Source organism: Pleurodeles waltl, chromosome 2_1 (genome assembly GCF_031143425.1).
Source record: "Pleurodeles waltl isolate 20211129_DDA chromosome 2_1, aPleWal1.hap1.20221129, whole genome shotgun sequence".
Lineage (NCBI taxonomy): Eukaryota > Metazoa > Chordata > Amphibia > Caudata > Salamandridae > Pleurodeles > Pleurodeles waltl.
In genome coordinates, this window is record NC_090438.1 from 318842075 (window position 1) to 318849037 (window position 6963).

Here is a 6963-nt window from a genome sequence, read left to right on the forward strand (position 1 = left end):
CTGGTGTGTTGACTGCAGCCAACTACAGGTCATTCCTATGTATACAATACTGTACAGTTATATTGCAGTGTTTAAAGCTTGTTCAACGAATACATGGTTAAATGATTTGACAAACTCCATACATGTATTTTTTTCAAATGGTGTTTATTTCAGTGCTAATGATTAGAGGGGGATGTGCAATGGGCTGGGGTGATGATGGAGGAAAGTCCAGGTTGTAGTCCAGTCTATTTGTATCACAGATGCATTGTCCAGGGGCATAGGAAGTGGAGCAATGGCAGTTCAAGGTGGACAGGGTGACTGAGTGGGACACAAGGGTGACATTCAGGAGGGTCTTATTTCCTGGCGGGGGTCTTGGCAATGTTCTCTGGCTTCTGCCTGGATCGCAGGGACCGTTTGCGGGGTGGTTCTCCTTCTGCATGGGATGGGGTGCTGGTGGCCTGTTGGTCCTGTGGTGGGGGCTCCTGTCCACCAGCAGCAGCAGAGGTGGAAGGTGTTCCTCGGTTTGGCTAGTGTCAGGGGCCCTGTGGTGTGCCACTGCCTCCCTCATGGTGTTGGCCATGTCAGCCAGCACCCCTGCAATTATGACCAGGGTGGTGTTTATGTCCTTCAAGTCCTCCCTGATCCCCAGGTACTGTCCCTCCTGCAGCCGCTGGGTCTCCTGCAACTTGTCCAGTATCTGGCCCATCGTCTCCTGGGATTGGTGGTATGCTCCCAGGATGTTGGTGAGTGCCTCCTGGAGAGTCGGTTCCCTGGGTCTGTCCTCCCCCTGTCGCACAGCAGTCCTCCAGCTTCCCTGTTGTCCTGTGCCTCTGTCCCCTGAACCGTGTGCCCACTGCCACTGACCTCAGGTCCCTGATCGTCCTGTGATTAGGGGGTGGCCTGGGGTCCCTGTAGTGGTGGACACACTGCTGATTGACGTGCCTTGGGGACAGAGGTATGGGCCCGCTGGGTGGGTACTGTGCTGGTGTTTCCAGAGGGGGGAGGCTCTGTGGTGGTATGGGACTGTGCCTGGGTAACTGACTGTCCGGAGATCCCTGATGGGCCAAGTTGGTCATTCAGATCCAGGCGTCCAGAGCTGCTGTCATCACTGTGGGCCTCCTCTGGGGGTGGACTGGAAGTTGCTGGCACCTCCTCTCCAGTGACATTGGGTGGGGGACCTGTGGGGATGTAAATGCAGTGTTATTGTTTCTGTGTGTGTCATCTTGTGCATCAGTGTGTTGCCCTGTATGGTTGTTATTGCCCTGGCAGATTTGCCTTTGAGTGAGTAGCTGTTTGGTGGTCTAGGTGATTCTCTCCAGTGTGCATGCAGTGTTGATAGGTGTCCATGCAGGTCTGTGAGGGGTGTCCATGCATTGGTGTTACATGCAGGGCTTGGTATTGGGATGTGGGGGTTGTGATGGTGGGGTATGTGGGAGATAGTGAAGTGATGGGAGTGAGGGTGAGGGTGGGGTTTGTGATGGCATGCAGGTAGTGGAGGTGATAGTACTAGAGAATTGATTTACCAGAGTCCAGTCCTCCTCCTACTCCTGCCTGGCCCTCAAGATGCATGATCACCAAGACTTGCTCCTCCCATGTTTTTAGTTATGGGGGAGGAGGTGGGGGTCCACCGCCATTCCTCTGTAAAGCTAGTTGGTGTCTTGCTGCTGTGGAACGTGCCTTCCCCCGTAGGTCGTTCCACCTTTTCCTGATGTCGTCCCTTGTTCTCGGGTGCTGTCCCACGGCGTTGACCCTGTCCACGATTCTCCGCCATAGCTCCATCTTCCTTGCAATGGACGTCTGCTGCACCTGTGATCCGAATAGCTGTGGCTCTACCCGGATGATTTCCTCCACCATGACCCTTAGCGCCTCCTCTGAGAACCTGGGGTGTTGTTTCGGCGCCATGGGTGTATTGTGAGTGGTGTGGGTGAGGGTGTGTGGGGTGCTGGGTTGGGGAGTGTGATGTGTGGTGCATGGATGGTGTATAGGTGATGGTGGTGTGTGTCTGTGGTCTTGTCTGTGGTCTTGCTATCTCTCTTGTGGCACTTGTTTGTAATGGTAAAGGGTAGTGGGTAGTGTGGGTCTGTGTTTTATAGTGGTGTGGGTATGTGTGTCAGGTGTGTGCTGTTCAGATTGTCCAAGGTGGTGTTATTTTGTTTGAGTGTGTGTATTTTGAGCGTGGCGGTATGTACCGCCAATGGTTTAGCGCCATTGAATGTCCGCCACAGCGATTCATGGATCATAATGCTGTAGGCGTAGTTCTGTTGGCATAACGGTGTGGGTTTGGAAACTGCCAGTTTATCACTGACCTTTGGGCTGGCAGACTTGTGTGTGTGGCTGTATAGTGACTGATTGAAATGTGTGGGTCATAATATGGGTGGCGGTAATCCGCTGTGACGGCGGTATGTTGGCGGCAGTCAGCATGGCGGTAAGTGGTATTTACCGCCAATGTCAAAACAGGGCCATAGTGTTAGCGCGTCGGACCTTAATTAGTAAACTTACAAGGGGACGCAAATAGGTCGATGAACCTTTTAACTTGTTTGAGATGTTTTTGCCATAGCTCCAGTACATAAAACAATAATGAATATACAATAATCAATAATCATTAGCAAAAATCAATAATCAATTAAGTCAGTAATTGCCACGCACCATGACCTTTCAGTCATGAATAACCACACCTTTAGTAAATTTAGTAAGTTTATTTCCCTTATATTAACAATGCCAAAGTCATGTAGATTAATCTCAAAATCATATAAACACATATAAGAACAATACTGGTTGACCAAAGCGACGGAAGAAACACAATCTAATTGAAGCCTGAATCACAACACATTCTAAGGCAATGGTGCAAATCAAAAGCAGAGTCGGCTACAATAAAGATATGTGATTCATAGAATTCTGCAAGAAAAACTGTCAAACATTAGTCCCTGTTATTCGTCAGTCATTATGTGAATGCCCTCTTCTATCCTCAGATTTGCATCACAATTTTGGGCTTCATGCAAAACAATTGAGAACACAAATTTGGAAAATATCTAGCTAGGGAAACTATGAAGACAGCGCGGTTGGTACCTAGAAAGAAAAGGCATAAAAATGCCTAAAGTCACATTGTCATATCTACCTATCCACAGTATGGGTCAGCAAGCAGAATCAGTCTTCGTCCTCAATCGATCAGCAAAGCATCAGGATCTCAGTCAGAGAGTATGAGCCCAAATGACAGAATCTCAAATCTCTTCTTTTCCCAAAGTCACTCTAGATCTCTAGTCTCATAGTCTGTCTAATTTTCCTCTGTTGCGTTGTTACATCAAAGTCACCTAAACTATCCCCTATTTCCCCATGGTCAATTAATCATACGTTTATACACTACCCAATAATATTTCTGTATCAAATCTATGAATTCTAATATTTCGCTCTTCACATGAAGTTGATTGGTCCACTTTACGATGTCCTCATGATCTGGCTTGTCAGATAACAAATTTATTGCTTCTTCATCTCCAGTCAGTGTCTTCATTGTTCGCGTACTAGGAGAGTACATCTCACACACATTACACACTTTTTGTTAAATTGCTAGGAACATCGTCTCCTGTCTGTTGGTTCTCACAGAAAGCTTTGGTTATGCACTTTTAACAAGACAATGGACATTTCACAGTTTATTTCACTCTGTCAGCATTTTATTAAACACTAAGAAATACAGCTTCTGCATGAGGCCTGGCAAAACTAGGCCAAGACACTCACTAAGTTAATGCCCATACTTTATAAGCTAGAGCATACTTCATAACCATAAATATGACTTATTACTACATTAGTCTAATACATTTTCAATATTTCATAAGTATTAATCATCAATTAGTACATTTCGTTATCATTGGTGGCCATTCTTCAAGGTCACATTTTCAAACGCGTGCATTATTTTTCTACATTTATTCATTTTCTACATAATTCCTTATTCAAATACATAAACATTCATTCATTATTTCTAGTTAAGACACCTGCTTCAGCAATAGCATGACATCATATCACATGCATCAATCCCCTTGTCTCTGCCCGTGAAAATTGTAATGTCACTATGTAGACCACCTCTTTCTTTGCCTCAACGGCTGAATGAACTTTAGAAAATCTTCCTCCATAGCTGGGTCTGAAAGGAGTGCTTCCATCACAAACGAAACCTCGAGGGTAAAACTCGGAAGTTGAGACATCCATGAGACCAACAGGGCCATGAAGAATAGGGAAATTATAGCTCCACTTCTTATGTCTACTTAGGCGTTTGATCAGAATCTGGAGAAAATAGAGAAAAACACTATTGTAATACCCAATACTTTGCAGAATAAAATATCATACAGGAATGTCATATTACATGATACTCAAGTCCTGTAAATTAAAAAACACAACATAATACCCTATTACATGAGGGTGGGTAGCATAATTAGATTTACATTGCAGTGTACTAATCTAACATTATTTAAGTGTAGGTGGGATAATCGTCGCCTCCAAGTCCTTAGTAGAATCAAAAAATCTTGACGCGTTAGCTTGAAAAGTTTTTATTCTATGTCAGGTCTGGAGGCTTCGGATTATGGTTGTTCAAAGCTGATGTAACCCAATGCAGGCCTAAACCTGTCCTACTTTTAGGAAAAGAGATTGAAATCTGAATCAGAAGACCAGCTCACTTTTGATGGGCGATACGATTTAAGGATATCATGGATATGAGAACTTATATTACAGGGTCGAAACCCTGACCACTTGGATTAAATAAACTCTCATTCATGCGGTATCCACACTTGCTACGAGGTAACACCCTCCTTCAGTATGATAAGGAAACAACATGGCTGTAAAAGAAGGATCCTAAAGAGGAAATCCCTTAAAGGACTTATGAGAATCCTTAGAACTGAGATTGCATCTTTCTTCACATAGCACAAAAACAGGATTGCCCGGAAAACCAAAGAATTTAGGGCCAGATGTAGCAAAATTAGATTTTGCGACTCGGAAATTGCGAGTCGGTGCGACTCGCAATTTCCGAGTCGCAAAACCATATGCAGAATGGTGTCTCAGACACCTTCTGGCAGTCGCTTATGGGGTCGCAAAGACCCACCTCATTAATATTAATGAGGTGGGTCGCATTTTGCGACCCCTTAGCGAGTCCCTGCACTCACAGGGATGGTGGCCTGCTGAAGACAGCAGACCTACATGTCTGTGACTGCTTTTTAAATAAAGCAGTTTTTTAAATTTATTTTTCAGCCTGTTTTCCTTAAAGGAAAGCGAGTTGCAAAATAAAAAAAAGAAGGAAACCATTTGGTTTCGGTTTTTCAGAGTAGGCCTGCTCTGAAAAACCCTTTTTGGCAACATTCACAAAGGGGAAGGGGTCCCATGGGGACCCCTTCCCTTTTGCGAATGGATTACCACAAGTGTGACACTGGTGGTAACTGCGAATTGCTTTGCGACCGCATTCGCGGTCACAAAGCAATTTAGCATTAACGATGGGAGTCGCAAATAGGAAGGAAACACCCCTTCCTATTTGCGAGTCGCACTCACAATTTGCGAGTCGGTACCGACTCGCAAATTGTGAATGAGCATCGCAAACGGCATTTTGCATGGCGCAAACTGCGATTTTCGCAGTTTGCACCATGCAAAATGCTTGCTACATCTGGCCCTTAGTCTATTTAGAGAAAACTTCTTCATCGCCCAACAATGATGATGGAAAACACATCTGGGAAAAAGCCTCTACTTGAGGTGACTAAGGTTCGGTCGCCACCCTTGTTTTGTAGGGAAGAAAATGATAAGAAAATAGTTAACATATCAAGAAACCTGTTCTTAGAATAAAATTAAGTTGGCATGCCGTCTCTGTATGTAACCTGCAGCCAGAAACACTTTCTCAGATGGCACATCCTATCAGAAGAGGGGGCTTACATCAAATGGAAAACATATAAAAAACTATGGAATCAAACTCGTAGTCTCATGCATGGTAACACATACCTCTAATCCAGAGTATTAACACTCATATTGGTGATAGAAACAAAGCCTTAATAGTGAAGTAAGCCTCCCTATCCGTCAAGGTATACCTTGCACCCGTTTAATGAGAGGGGATTTCATAGGGAAAAAAAAATCTGCCGTCTGAGAGCATCACCAGGTATGCAGTCACCGCTACTCAGTTTCATTGAGTGCCAATCAAGGAATAACCAGAGGGAAGGAAGAATTCACAAGTCTTATTCTCTGAAATAAATGGGAATGTGGATTACGACTTACCTTGGTACCCCATTCTGGTATTTGCATGCGACTTGGGGTCGATAGGTGTTAGACCTGACAGTCTTAGGGTGGTCACCCCTAACATTTTGCCTGCCTCCCTCCACTTTTTGGACACTGTTTTTGCTGGCTTTTAGACTCTGCGCACTTTACCACTGCTAACCAGTGCTAAAGTGCATATGCTCTCTCCCTTTAAACATGGTTATCTTGGATCATACCTGACTGGACGATTTAATTTACTTATAAGTCCCTAGTAATGTGCACTATATGTGCCTAGGGCCGGTAGATTAAATGCTACTAGTGGGCCTGCAGCACTGGTTGTGCCACCCACTTAAGTAGCTCCTTTTTCCTTGTCTCAGGTCTGCCATTGCATTGCCTGTGTGTGCAGTTTCACTGACACTTCGACTTGGCATTTAAAAGTACTTGCCAAGCCTAAACCTCCCCTTTCCCCACATATAAGTCACCTCTAATGTTTGCCCTAGGTAACCCCTAGAGCAGGGTGCTGTGTGGGAGAAAGGTAGGACATGTACCTGTGTAGTTTACATGTCCTGGTAGTGTAAAACTCCTAAATTCGTTTTGCACTACTGTGAGGCCTGCTCCCTTCATAGGCTAACATTGGGGGTGCCCTCATACAATATTGAAGTGGTAGCTGCTGATCTGAAAGGAGTAGGAAGGTCATATTTAGTGTGGCCAGAATAGTAATACCAAATCCTGCTGACTGGTGAAGTTGTATTTAATATTACTATTCTAGAAATG